The sequence below is a fragment of the Corella eumyota genome, chromosome 7, assembly GCF_963082875.1.
Source record: "Corella eumyota chromosome 7, kaCorEumy4.1, whole genome shotgun sequence".
Classification (NCBI taxonomy): Eukaryota; Metazoa; Chordata; class Ascidiacea; order Phlebobranchia; family Corellidae; genus Corella; species Corella eumyota.
In genome coordinates, this window is record NC_137496.1 from 8,513,763 (window position 1) to 8,527,601 (window position 13,839).

General features: G+C 29.6%; 3 non-coding genes across 3 annotated transcripts; 2 read left to right on the forward strand and 1 right to left on the reverse strand.

The window, feature by feature from the left end:
* Positions 1 to 3,285: 3,285 nt before the first annotated feature.
* On the forward strand, positions 3,286 to 3,358 carry Trnar-acg (transfer RNA arginine (anticodon ACG)). Its single transcript has one exon. It is a non-coding gene; the product is annotated as a tRNA-Arg (tRNA).
* Positions 3,359 to 10,057: 6,699 nt separating this feature from the next.
* On the forward strand, positions 10,058 to 10,130 carry Trnar-acg (transfer RNA arginine (anticodon ACG)). Its single transcript has one exon. It is a non-coding gene; the product is annotated as a tRNA-Arg (tRNA).
* Positions 10,131 to 11,399: 1,269 nt separating this feature from the next.
* On the reverse strand, positions 11,400 to 11,481 carry Trnal-uaa (transfer RNA leucine (anticodon UAA)). The gene has a single exon. It is a non-coding gene; the product is annotated as a tRNA-Leu (tRNA).
* Positions 11,482 to 13,839: the final 2,358 nt, after the last annotated feature.

Below are 13,839 nucleotides of genomic sequence, written 5' to 3' on the forward strand. Positions count from 1 at the left end.
ACTATGTCATAATGCCTTTAAAGAAAGTCGATGTATCAGTCATGTCGTTACAAACAAATGTATTTAAAATAAAGTAAAGTATTTTAATATTTAAATTCTTGTTGAAAACTCCCAAATTGAACGATCTATGCATCATAACATTAAAACGCACGTCGAAAATAAAAAAACTATTTCTACACGGACCGTCTGGGTGAAAACCAGAAATCCCAAGCTTGACAAGCATAAACTTTACCACCGATGTTTAATATTGTCTCCAAGATAAGTTTTGTTAAAAATGGAGTGTAGTAAATTTATTGATTAATAACTGCCCTTAGCTGTCGGTTGTTTACAAGAATATAAAATTCTGTCTAATTTCTTTCAAAATTAAACGCTAAATTAAGTAATGTCTAAATCCATGTTTACCTCCAACTTTTCGGTTAAAGAGTTAAACGCGCCAATGATTGCGACACAGAAACGACTGATTTGCGACATTTCTATCAAATTTGCAAAGCAAAATTGTAAAAAAAGCGATTATATATTTGACCCTAGGTGGACTCGAACCGCAATCTTTTAAATTAAAAAGAAAATAATAATGATAAACATTTATCTAATAATTAAATACATAAAATTTGATTTAATAATTTAGTTGATAATCATAATTAATTTATGTTTATGATTATCTTTATTTATTAATAGAGATTTATTTCAAAAATGATGAAATTATTTTAAATCTTATTTTATTTATCAAATAAATCTAGTTGTAAGTATTTTTGCTTGTTGTGATGATGAATTTAAAATTACTTTGACACAATTATTGCGTTTTAAAAAAACCCTTTTCAATATAAATATATTAAAACAGTTTTACAAACGTAAACATGTGCATTACCAGCTTCTTTTAAACATCTTTAAAAGACAAAAATAATTTTATAAATCCAAAATCAGATGATTGATTTAATGGAAGTTAAAGAATCTGTATTTTTCCATTAATCTTAAAGGTTGATAAACTACTTTTTTTGCTAGATGGTGGACTAAATTGCAGAAAAAATCTTAAAGGTCTGTGTTTTTTTCAAAACTCCCTTATATTGCCCACCACTTGCCTGAACATTACCAGACAGGATTGCATAATTAGTAATAACAAATTTTAACTTGTTTAAAAAAACTTTTGAATCGAATCAGTATTTTATTTATTTAGTCACCAAGGCTTCATAGCTTAGTGGTAAAGCGTCTGTCTCGTAAACAGGAGATCCTGGGTTCAATCTCCAGAAACGCCTAATATTATTTTACTATCATGAAGTTGGTTGTTATTTTAAAAAAAAATTTTTCTGATTACTTTAAAATAATACGTTAAACTTTAAACACCACGAAGATTTGTAAACCTATCATGACGTTTATGTTAAATTAGGCTATTGTTTATCTTCCGACTGTAATTAACAGCTTATGCAAATTCTAACTCGCGAATATAAAAAAAGTCGACTAAATTTTATTATTTTTTTTGATATTCTGTGCAATGTTTTTGCACAAGTAGCAAATTTAATAATTTTGATTGTTCTTAATGATTGGTTGTGTACAAGAATATGAGATTCCGACTATTTAAAAAAAATTAACACTAAATTTACTTTGAAGTCCAAATCCATGTTTGTTTGGTGGCGTCCGTTTAGTAAAACTAAATTGCCAGGTTTAATTTAAGTATATGCACTTAATATGAAGCGTAAATGACTAGATTAAAATATGAATCAATACCAGAAAAAAAACAGATAAATTTTTGTGCGACAAGAAATGTTAAATATAAACTGCAAATTTCATAAACAAGTTATAATTAAAAGCATTCGATATACTTTTGACATCGAAAAAAGAAAGTCAAAGCTTGTCAGCACATAAAATTTCGTATTAAATCAACATCAAATATTTTTTTTATTAAAATTAAAGTAAGTTTATGTGAATTTATTTTAAATAAGTTACATACCAATCAACCTTAATGACAACTTAATTTCTAATATCTTAAAAAAAAACTTATTTTAGCTGTGTTTTTTAAAAGAAAAAAGCAAAAATAGCACTTAAAATATAAATTTACCATTTGACTTTAAAAAGCTGCTATGGTTTTTTGTTAAAAAAAAGAATGCCCTATTAAATGGTTGTCACAGTAATTCTGACGCAGGGTTTAAAATAACGAAAATAAATGCAAGTAATTAAAAGTAACTTAAATGTAAACACATCAAAAAATTAAGTAAATTATTAATGAAACAAAAAAAATAAAATTAAAGTTACCATATTTTTCAACAAAAGCGCAAAATTTTATTATTTGCTTCCTGTAGAGTTTCTACAAAGTGTTAAAAAAGGGCAAATTCTAACTAACTTTATCGAACCGCTGACATTTTGTGATGTGCATATTTTGGTATGCAAGAAGTTAATTAAACTTTTGTAATCGAGGAATATTTTAGTTATTTGCAGCTAATAGCTTAGTTCGACATCATTTTGCAGAAGCATTTGGTAAGTGCAACAGTCATTAAATACACTTTTCTGTCTGTCTGTTTAATATTAAAACTGTGTTGATGGAATACACTAACAAAAGTAAGGTTGCCTATTTTTATTGCAAACTTAGGCTATTTATGTACATTACACAAACACTTGAACAATAAGAGTAGGACAACAACATAAACATGGGGTGATGTTGTGATTGTATAGAGAAGAGAAAGGATGGCTAGGAAAAGGAGGAGGGAGGGGGGTGGTGGAGATTTAAGTATGTAGAGGTAAAAGAATATTTATTCGAAAGAAAAGTTAAATAGATTATCAACAAAAACTTTATAATCTGAGGTGTCTTAATTACAATGCTTAATAATATATCGTGTTATTTTATAGAAGAGCTGACAAGATGAACAAGAAAATTAATAAATTGTTTATAAATATTTTCGTTGAAATCTATTGTCAGTTGTTACATAACTTGCACCATTATTTCCCCAAAGTTTTTAGTTTTAAACTTAATAGACGCTTATAATAAAATAAATCTGTTATGCTACTTTGCTTTTTATTGTGTCAATTCAAGCTCTATTAAAATGAGAATTTGAAATATACAAAATACGTTTTAAATTATATAGGAAATAGACAATAATAAATAAATTTTGCGTACGCCGTGTGAAAGGGCCTTTATTTTAAACAATTAACTATTAAATCTAAAAATAGCGTGTTTACAGCAAATAAATTCAAAAAGTTTCTGGGGAAGCATGCCCATTATTTCGTTTTTTGTTTGGACAGACTTAACATTTTTAAAGTTTTAATTAACAAAACATTATTTATCAAATTTGACAGTGCGGGTGCGTGGCGCAATGGATAACGCGTCTGCCTACGGAGCAGAAGATTCCAGGTTCGAGTCCTGGCGCGCTCGTATTTTATTTAGCAAAATTTTTCCTACTTTAAGTACGTGAAATACTTATTTATGCTTAAGACATATTTATTTGTTCACTTTTCATCACACACAGAGTTACGGTTGCTAATTGAATCACACGATGTAATTGATAAAGTCGGTTTCATTTCACAATGGCATTGTGACGTTGAATAAAAGGGCAAAAAATTTGTACCTTTTTGCATAGGAAAGGGTGACCCTTGCCTAAATTTTTTTAAATCATTTTACAATTAATAAAACAAAAATAAACAATTGGATTAGGTTAAAGTAGTGATTGGGCTTCGTGAATAATAAAAAAGTGGCAATAAAGAGTAGGAAATGTATGTAATTTTTTTATACGCTATTTGAAGCGGTTTTATTGCATACTGTACAAAATCGTAAAACATACTCGTTGGGTTAATAAGTTTGCTTTGTTCTTTAAAAACACGATTAATAACGATAAAATTGCATCGCAGCGAAACAAAGCCATGTGTATTATAAGACGTCTTATATTTCTAGTTGTTGTTTAATTGTAAAAAAACTTAAAAAATGAGAAGCTGAATAAGTCAAGATGTAGTTTTTAAACAACAAATTTAATTTTCATACACAAAAGGTAAGTATTCTTTTTCTGAAAATAATTTTTAACTAGGGATATTCTCGGATAGAACATAAGAAGCCAATTTTCCAATTCGGTAAGTGATTGGTTTTGTGATAACAAACAAGGAGGTGCCTAGAATAAACATCCTTATATTGCAAAGTCTGAATAGTGGTAGCGTTAATCGGTTTTGCAACGCTTTGCAATAAAACTTGCAAATGCTTACTAGCAAGATTTATTACCGTCAACATTGTCACCAGACCAAGGAGCACAGTTTCAGTCGATACTTTTTAGGATTAAAATTTTCTTGACCTCACTCCCTACAAGAGTCTTTTACAGCGTTTATTTGTTCAAGCAAATGCTCAAAATATCAAAAACATTTTACTTAAAGTGGTAAAGGTTCATGATTTTTACTTTGGGTATAAAATTAGGTATTTTATTGTCAATTATGCTTAAATATTTGCTTGATTAATAAAAAATAAGATAAATATTTTGCTTTTAAATTTAGTTTGATTATATTATACGACATCGATGCGTGTTTGTTTGCTGAAATTTAGTCTAGTTATTATAAAGGTTATATTTTAATTTACTGTGTAAGTTTTTTTTATAAAAAAAAGGTTTAAACGGTTTTGAACCAAATGTCATTTTTTTTAAAATAAATCAAGTTAAAATGAAATTACTGGGTGTGGGGTTCGAACCCAAGCGGACATTCGTCCATTGGAACTTCAGTCCAACGCCTTAACCACTCGTCCAACCCAGTAAGTGCGAAAGCCTTGTTAAGATGCTAATAAACATAAATCTTAAGTAAGCCACCAATTGTGATTGGCAGCCTTATGCCTTATTGTCTTTCGAAACTTTGATTTTAAGTCAATTTTTTTTGGTTGGTTTAAACAAGGTGTTTGCGTAGCGAGCTTTGTGCGTACTTCGCGTCCTACTATTTCCTCGGGTATTCTAAACTTTTTTGGGGTGGTTCATTTTAAAGTAGGAAATGTCATTTTGTATTGCCTTTAACATGCATTTTATTTAAATAACACGATTAGATATATAAAACTGTTATTATATTGCAAAACCTGTTACAGCAATAAAATAAATTTTAAATGGGCAAGTAATTCTTTTCTTTAATGAAATGCAATAACAGTCTTTAATTTAGTAACCATAATTATTTTTGTAATTGCGACAAAAATTATTTTAAATCACTTTATTAACAAAAGTAAATTAACGTAAAAGTTGCAACAAATATTTGCAGCTGGCCATTTACCCACAACCAGCAATTCGAATTTTTATCACTTTTGCTTATTTATTAAACATATATGTAGTTTTACAGACGTGATCCTACAACTTGAGTTGTAATAAAGAATATCTATCGGCTTACGTTTAAAAAATTAAAAATACGAACAATATGCCTTTTTTCTTTTAACTTTATTAATTGTTAGTCCACAAATAAGATTGGTTTGATTAAAATTCGATAAAAAATGTTAAAATTTAACATTCGTTTGATTAAAATTTGACAATTTGTTCAGCAAAATTTTATAAAATTCTGTTTTTAAAAATTATACAAATAGCATATATACCTTATTCAAATAGGAACAAAGTTGGTTGTTAGAAACGGTCAAAAGAATAACAGCAATTATAACTGTAAAGAAACTGCACTTAGCATATCTACACATATTACTGTAAATACCTAGCTTATTGGGACAAAAATCTACACTTAACCAATAAAAATAATTAAAACCCCAAAACCATGAAAAAATTACAATGCCATGGGACGAGCATTTAAATAATTGAATAAAATCACGCTAGCTGCCTCAAGAAGGAAAAGCAAGAGTTGCCGTGACCGATTGGTTAAGGCTATAAAAAAGGAAACTAATCAGCACTGCAGGCACAAGTTCGAATCCTGCCGAAAACGCATTTTTTTTGCATTTTTTAATTAAAAATTAAATTAAATAAATACAATTTTAGAAATTAAAGTTGCCTTGAAAAGTAAACAAAAAAGTTGTCGTGGCCGAGGCCATAGACTTACAATCTTTTAGGCGCTGTCCGCACATATTCGAATCCTGCCGACAACGAATTTTTTTATTTAGTTTTAGTTCAAATTTAAATAATTAATTAAAATCGCGCTAGCTGCTCGGGGAAAAAAACTTATTTTAGACTTGATTTCTTTTAGGCTCTGCCCGCGAAGGTTCGAGTCCAGCCGATAACGCATTTTTATTTCAGTTTTGTTATAAAATTAATTTAAATCACGCTAGCTGCTCCGAGAATCCAACATAACAGTTGTCAGGTTCGAATCCTGCCGACAACGCATTATTTTATTTTAAATACAAATTTAATTAACTAATTAAAATCACGCGAGGTGCTTCTAGAATGGAACATTAGAGTTGTCGTGGCCGATTGGTGGAGCTATAGGTTTGAGTTTTTTGAGGCTCTGCCCGCGCAGGTTCGACTCATGCCGACAACGCTTTATTTTATGTTTTAATACAACTTTAAATAATTTGATTAAATCACGCTGGCTGCTCCGAGATTCCAACATACGAATTGGCGTGGCCGAGTCGTTAAGGCAATCGACTTGAAATCTTTTGCGCTTTGCCCGCGAAGGTTCGAATCCTGTCGACAACGGATTTTTTTTTACTAATTTTTTAACTAAAATTACGCTAGCTGCCTTAAAGGGAACAAAGAGTTTATCCACAAAAAATAAGTAACGTTGTTCAGTGGATATCGTTGGACAGTACCTTCATAATAAAACTTTTACTGATCGTGCGGTAAATGATTAGGCGCTAATGGGGATCGACCCCAGGACCTTCTTTTTACTAGACAGGCGCTTTAACACTATGTCATAATGCCTTTAAAGAAAGTCGATGTATCAGTCATGTCGTTACAAACAAATGTATTTAAAATAAAGTAAAGTATTTTAATATTTAAATTCTTGTTGAAAACTCCCAAATTGAACGATCTATGCATCATAACATTAAAACGCACGTCGAAAATAAAAAAACTATTTCTACACGGACCGTCTGGGTGAAAACCAGAAATCCCAAGCTTGACAAGCATAAACTTTACCACCGATGTTTAATATTGTCTCCAAGATAAGTTTTGTTAAAAATGGAGTGTAGTAAATTTATTGATTAATAACTGCCCTTAGATGTCGGTTGTTTACAAGAATATAAAATTCTGTCTAATTTCTTTCAAAATTAAACGCTAAATTAAGTAATGTCTAAATCCATGTTTACCTCCAACTTTTCGGTTAAAGAGTTAAACGCGCCAATGATTGCGACACAGAAACGACTGATTTGCGACATTTCTATCAAATTTGCAAAGCAAAATTGTAAAAAAAGCGATTATATATTTGACCCTAGGTGGACTCGAACCGCAATCTTTTAAATTAAAAAGAAAATAATAATGATAAACATTTATCTAATAATTAAATACATAAAATTTGATTTAATAATTTAGTTGATAATCATAATTAATTTATGTTTATGATTATCTTTATTTATTAATAGAGATTTATTTCAAAAATGATGAAATTATTTTAAATCTTATTTTATTTATCAAATAAATCTAGTTGTAAGTATTTTTGCTTGTTGTGATGATGAATTTAAAATTACTTTGACACAATTATTGCGTTTTAAAAAAACCCTTTTCAATATAAATATATTAAAACAGTTTTACAAACGTAAACATGTGCATTACCAGCTTCTTTTAAACATCTTTAGAAGACAAAAATAATTTTATAAATCCAAAATCAGATGATTGATTTAATGGAAGTTAAAGAATCTGTATTTTTCCATTAATCTTAAAGGTTGATAAACTACTTTTTTTGCTAGATGGTGGACTAAATTGCAGAAAAAATCTTAAAGGTCTGTGTTTTTTTCAAAACTCCTTTATATTGCCCACCACTTGCCTGAACATTACCAGACAGGATTGCATAATTAGTAATAACAAATTTTAACTTGTTTAAAAAAACTTTTGAATCGAATCAGTATTTTATTTATTTAGTCACCAAGGCTTCATAGCTTAGTGGTAAAGCGTCTGTCTCGTAAACAGGAGATCCTGGGTTCAATCTCCAGAAACGCCTAATATTATTTTACTATCATGAAGTTGGTTGTTATTTTAAAAAAAATTTTTTCTGATTACTTTAAAATAATACGTTAAACTTTAAACACCACGAAGATTTGTAAACCTATCATGACGTTTATGTTAAATTAGGCTATTGTTTATCTTCCGACTGTAATTAACAGCTTATGCAAATTCTAACTCGCGAATATAAAAAAAGTCGACTAAATTTTATTATTTTTTTTGATATTCTGTGCAATGTTTTTGCACAAGTAGCAAATTTAATAATTTTGATTGTTCTTAATGATTGGTTGTGTACAAGAATATGAGATTCCGACTATTTAAAAAAAATTAACACTAAATTTACTTTGAAGTCCAAATCCATGTTTGTTTGGTGGCGTCCGTTTAGTAAAACTAAATTGCCAGGTTTAATTTAAGTATATGCACTTAATATGAAGCGTAAATGACTAGATTAAAATATGAATCAATACCAGAAAAAAAACAGATAAATTTTTGTGCGACAAGAAATGTTAAATATAAACTGCAAATTTCATAAACAAGTTATAATTAAAAGCATTCGATATACTTTTGACATCGAAAAAAGAAAGTCAAAGCTTGTCAGCACATAAAATTTCGTATTAAATCAACATCAAATATTTTTTTTATTAAAATTAAAGTAAGTTTATGTGAATTTATTTTAAATAAGTTACATACCAATCAACCTTAATGACAACTTAATTTCTAATATCTTAAAAAAAAACTTATTTTAGCTGTGTTTTTTAAAAGAAAAAAGCAAAAATAGCACTTAAAATATAAATTTACCATTTGACTTTAAAAAGCTGCTATGGTTTTTTGTTAAAAAAAAGAATGCCCTATTAAATGGTTGTCACAGTAATTCTGACGCAGGGTTTAAAATAACGAAAATAAATGCAAGTAATTAAAAGTAACTTAAATGTAAACACATCAAAAAATTAAGTAAATTATTAATGAAACAAAAAAAATAAAATTAAAGTTACCATATTTTTCAACAAAAGCGCAAAATTTTATTATTTGCTTCCTGTAGAGTTTCTACAAAGTGTTAAAAAAGGGCAAATTCTAACTAACTTTATCGAACCGCTGACATTTTGTGATGTGCATATTTTGGTATGCAAGAAGTTAATTAAACTTTTGTAATCGAGGAATATTTTAGTTATTTGCAGCTAATAGCTTAGTTCGACATCATTTTGCAGAAGCATTTGGTAAGTGCAACAGTCATTAAATACACTTTTCTGTCTGTCTGTTTAATATTAAAACTGTGTTGATGGAATACACTAACAAAAGTAAGGTTGCCTATTTTTATTGCAAACTTAGGCTATTTATGTACATTACACAAACACTTGAACAATAAGAGTAGGACAACAACATAAACATGGGGTGATGTTGTGATTGTATAGAGAAGAGAAAGGATGGCTAGGAAAAGGAGGAGGGAGGGGGGTGGTGGAGATTTAAGTATGTAGAGGTAAAAGAATATTTATTCGAAAGAAAAGTTAAATAGATTATCAACAAAAACTTTATAATCTGAGGTGTCTTAATTACAATGCTTAATAATATATCGTGTTATTTTATAGAAGAGCTGACAAGATGAACAAGAAAATTAATAAATTGTTTATAAATATTTTCGTTGAAATCTATTGTCAGTTGTTACATAACTTGCACCATTATTTCCCCAAAGTTTTTAGTTTTAAACTTAATAGACGCTTATAATAAAATAAATCTGTTATGCTACTTTGCTTTTTATTGTGTCAATTCAAGCTCTATTAAAATGAGAATTTGAAATATACAAAATACGTTTTAAATTATATAGGAAATAGACAATAATAAATAAATTTTGCGTACGCCGTGTGAAAGGGCCTTTATTTTAAACAATTAACTATTAAATCTAAAAATAGCGTGTTTACAGCAAATAAATTCAAAAAGTTTCTGGGGAAGCATGCCCATTATTTCGTTTTTTGTTTGGACAGACTTAACATTTTTAAAGTTTTAATTAACAAAACATTATTTATCAAATTTGACAGTGCGGGTGCGTGGCGCAATGGATAACGCGTCTGCCTACGGAGCAGAAGATTCCAGGTTCGAGTCCTGGCGCGCTCGTATTTTATTTAGCAAAATTTTTCCTACTTTAAGTACGTGAAATACTTATTTATGCTTAAGACATATTTATTTGTTCACTTTTCATCACACACAGAGTTACGGTTGCTAATTGAATCACACGATGTAATTGATAAAGTCGGTTTCATTTCACAATGGCATTGTGACGTTGAATAAAAGGGCAAAAAATTTGTACTTTTTTGCATAGGGAAGGGTGACCCTTGCCTAAATTTTTTTAAATCATTTTACAATTAATAAAACAAAAATAAACAATTGGATTAGGTTAAAGTAGTGATTGGGCTTCGTGAATAATAAAAAAGTGGCAATAAAGAGTAGGAAATGTATGTAATTTTTTTATACGCTATTTGAAGCGGTTTTATTGCATACTGTACAAAATCGTAAAACATACTCGTTGGGTTAATAAGTTTGCTTTGTTCTTTAAAAACACGATTAATAACGATAAAATTGCATCGCAGCGAAACAAAGCCATGTGTATTATAAGACGTCTTATATTTCTAGTTGTTGTTTAATTGTAAAAAAACTTAAAAAATGAGAAGCTGAATAAGTCAAGATGTAGTTTTTAAACAACAAATTTAATTTTCATACACAAAAGGTAAGTATTCTTTTTCTGAAAATAATTTTTAACTAGGGATATTCTCGGATAGAACATAAGAAGCCAATTTTCCAATTCGGTAAGTGATTGGTTTTGTGATAACAAACAAGGAGGTGCCTAGAATAAACATCCTTATATTGCAAAGTCTGAATAGTGGTAGCGTTAATCGGTTTTGCAACGCTTTGCAATAAAACTTGCAAATGCTTACTAGCAAGATTTATTACCGTCAACATTGTCACCAGACCAAGGAGCACAGTTTCAGTCGATACTTTTTAGGATTAAAATTTTCTTGACCTCACTCCCTACAAGAGTCTTTTACAGCGTTTATTTGTTCAAGCAAATGCTCAAAATATCAAAAACATTTTACTTAAAGTGGTAAAGGTTCATGATTTTTACTTTGGGTATAAAATTAGGTATTTTATTGTCAATTATGCTTAAATATTTGCTTGATTAATAAAAAATAAGATAAATATTTTGCTTTTAAATTTAGTTTGATTATATTATACGACATCGATGCGTGTTTGTTTGCTGAAATTTAGTCTAGTTATTATAAAGGTTATATTTTAATTTACTGTGTAAGTTTTTTTTATAAAAAAAAGGTTTAAACGGTTTTGAACCAAATGTCATTTTTTTTAAAATAAATCAAGTTAAAATGAAATTACTGGGTGTGGGGTTCGAACCCACGCGGACATTCGTCCATTGGAACTTAAGTCCAACGCCTTAACCACTCGCCAACCCAGTAAGTGCGAAAGCCTTGTTAAGATGCTAATAAACATAAATCTTAAGTAAGCCACCAATTGTGATTGGCAGCCTTATGCCTTATTGTCTTTCGAAACTTTGATTTTAAGTCAATTTTTTTTGGTTGGTTTAAACAAGGTGTTTGCGTAGCGAGCTTTGTGCGTACTTCGCGTCCTACTATTTCCTCGGGTATTCTAAACTTTTTTGGGGTGGTTCATTTTAAAGTAGGAAATGTCATTTTGTATTGCCTTTAACATGCATTTTATTTAAATAACACGATTAGATATATAAAACTGTTATTATATTGCAAAACCTGTTACAGCAATAAAATAAATTTTAAATGGGCAAGTAATTCTTTTCTTTAATGAAATGCAATAACAGTCTTTAATTTAGTAACCATAATTATTTTTGTAATTGCGACAAAAATTATTTTAAATCACTTTATTAACAAAAGTAAATTAACGTAAAAGTTGCAACAAATATTTGCAGCTGGCCATTTACCCACAACCAGCAATTCGAATTTTTATCACTTTTGCTTATTTATTAAACATATATGTAGTTTTACAGACGTGATCCTACAACTTGAGTTGTAATAAAAAATATCTATCGGCTTACGTTTAAAAAATTAAAAATACGAACAATATGCCTTTTTTCTTTTAACTTTATTAATTGTTAGTCCACAAATAAGATTGGTTTGATTAAAATTCGATAAAAAATGTTAAAATTTAACATTCGTTTGATTAAAATTTGACAATTTGTTCAGCAAAATTTTATAAAATTCTGTTTTTAAAAATTATACAAATAGCATATATACCTTATTCAAATAGGAACAAAGTTGGTTGTTAGAAACGGTCAAAAGAATAACAGCAATTATAACTGTAAAGAAACTGCACTTAGCATATCTACACATATTACTGTAAATACCTAGCTTATTGGGACAAAAATCTACACTTAACCAATAAAAATAATTAAAACCCCAAAACCATGAAAAAATTACAATGCCATGGGACGAGCATTTAAATAATTGAATAAAATCACGCTAGCTGCCTCAAGAAGGAAAAGCAAGAGTTGCCGTGACCGATTGGTTAAGGCTATAAAAAAGGAAACTAATCAGCACTGCAGGCACAAGTTCGAATCCTGCCGAAAACGCATTTTTTTTGCATTTTTTAATTAAAAATTAAATTAAATAAATACAATTTTAGAAATTAAAGTTGCCTTGAAAAGTAAACAAAAAAGTTGTCGTGGCCGAGGCCATAGACTTACAATCTTTTAGGCGCTGTCCGCACATATTCGAATCCTGCCGACAACGAATTTTTTTATTTAGTTTTAGTTCAAATTTAAATAATTAATTAAAATCGCGCTAGCTGCTCGGGGAAAAAAACTTATTTTAGACTTGATTTCTTTTAGGCTCTGCCCGCGAAGGTTCGAGTCCAGCCGATAACGCATTTTTATTTCAGTTTTGTTATAAAATTAATTTAAATCACGCTAGCTGCTCCGAGAATCCAACATAACAGTTGTCAGGTTCGAATCCTGCCGACAACGCATTATTTTATTTTAAATACAAATTTAATTAACTAATTAAAATCACGCGAGGTGCTTCTAGAATGGAACATTAGAGTTGTCGTGGCCGATTGGTGGAGCTATAGGTTTGAGTTTTTTGAGGCTCTGCCCGCGCAGGTTCGACTCATGCCGACAACGCTTTATTTTATGTTTTAATACAACTTTAAATAATTTGATTAAATCACGCTGGCTGCTCCGAGATTCCAACATACGAATTGGCGTGGCCGAGTCGTTAAGGCAATCGACTTGAAATCTTTTGCGCTTTGCCCGCGAAGGTTCGAATCCTGTCGACAACGGATTTTTTTTTACTAATTTTTTAACTAAAATTACGCTAGCTGCCTTAAAGGGAACAAAGAGTTTATCCACAAAAAATAAGTAACGTTGTTCAGTGGATATCGTTGGACAGTACCTTCATAATAAAACTTTTACTGATCGTGCGGTAAATGATTAGGCGCTAATGGGGATCGACCCCAGGACCTTCTTTTTACTAGACAGGCGCTTTAACACTATGTCATAATGCCTTTAAAGAAAGTCGATGTATCAGTCATGTCGTTACAAACAAATGTATTTAAAATAAAGTAAAGTATTTTAATATTTAAATTCTTGTTGAAAACTCCCAAATTGAACGATCTATGCATCATAACATTAAAACGCACGTCGAAAATAAAAAAACTATTTCTACACGGACCGTCTGGGTGAAAACCAGAAATCCCAAGCTTGACAAGCATAAACTTTACCACCGATGTTTAATATTGTCTCCAAGATAAGTTTTGTTAAAAATGGAGTGTAGTAAATTTATTG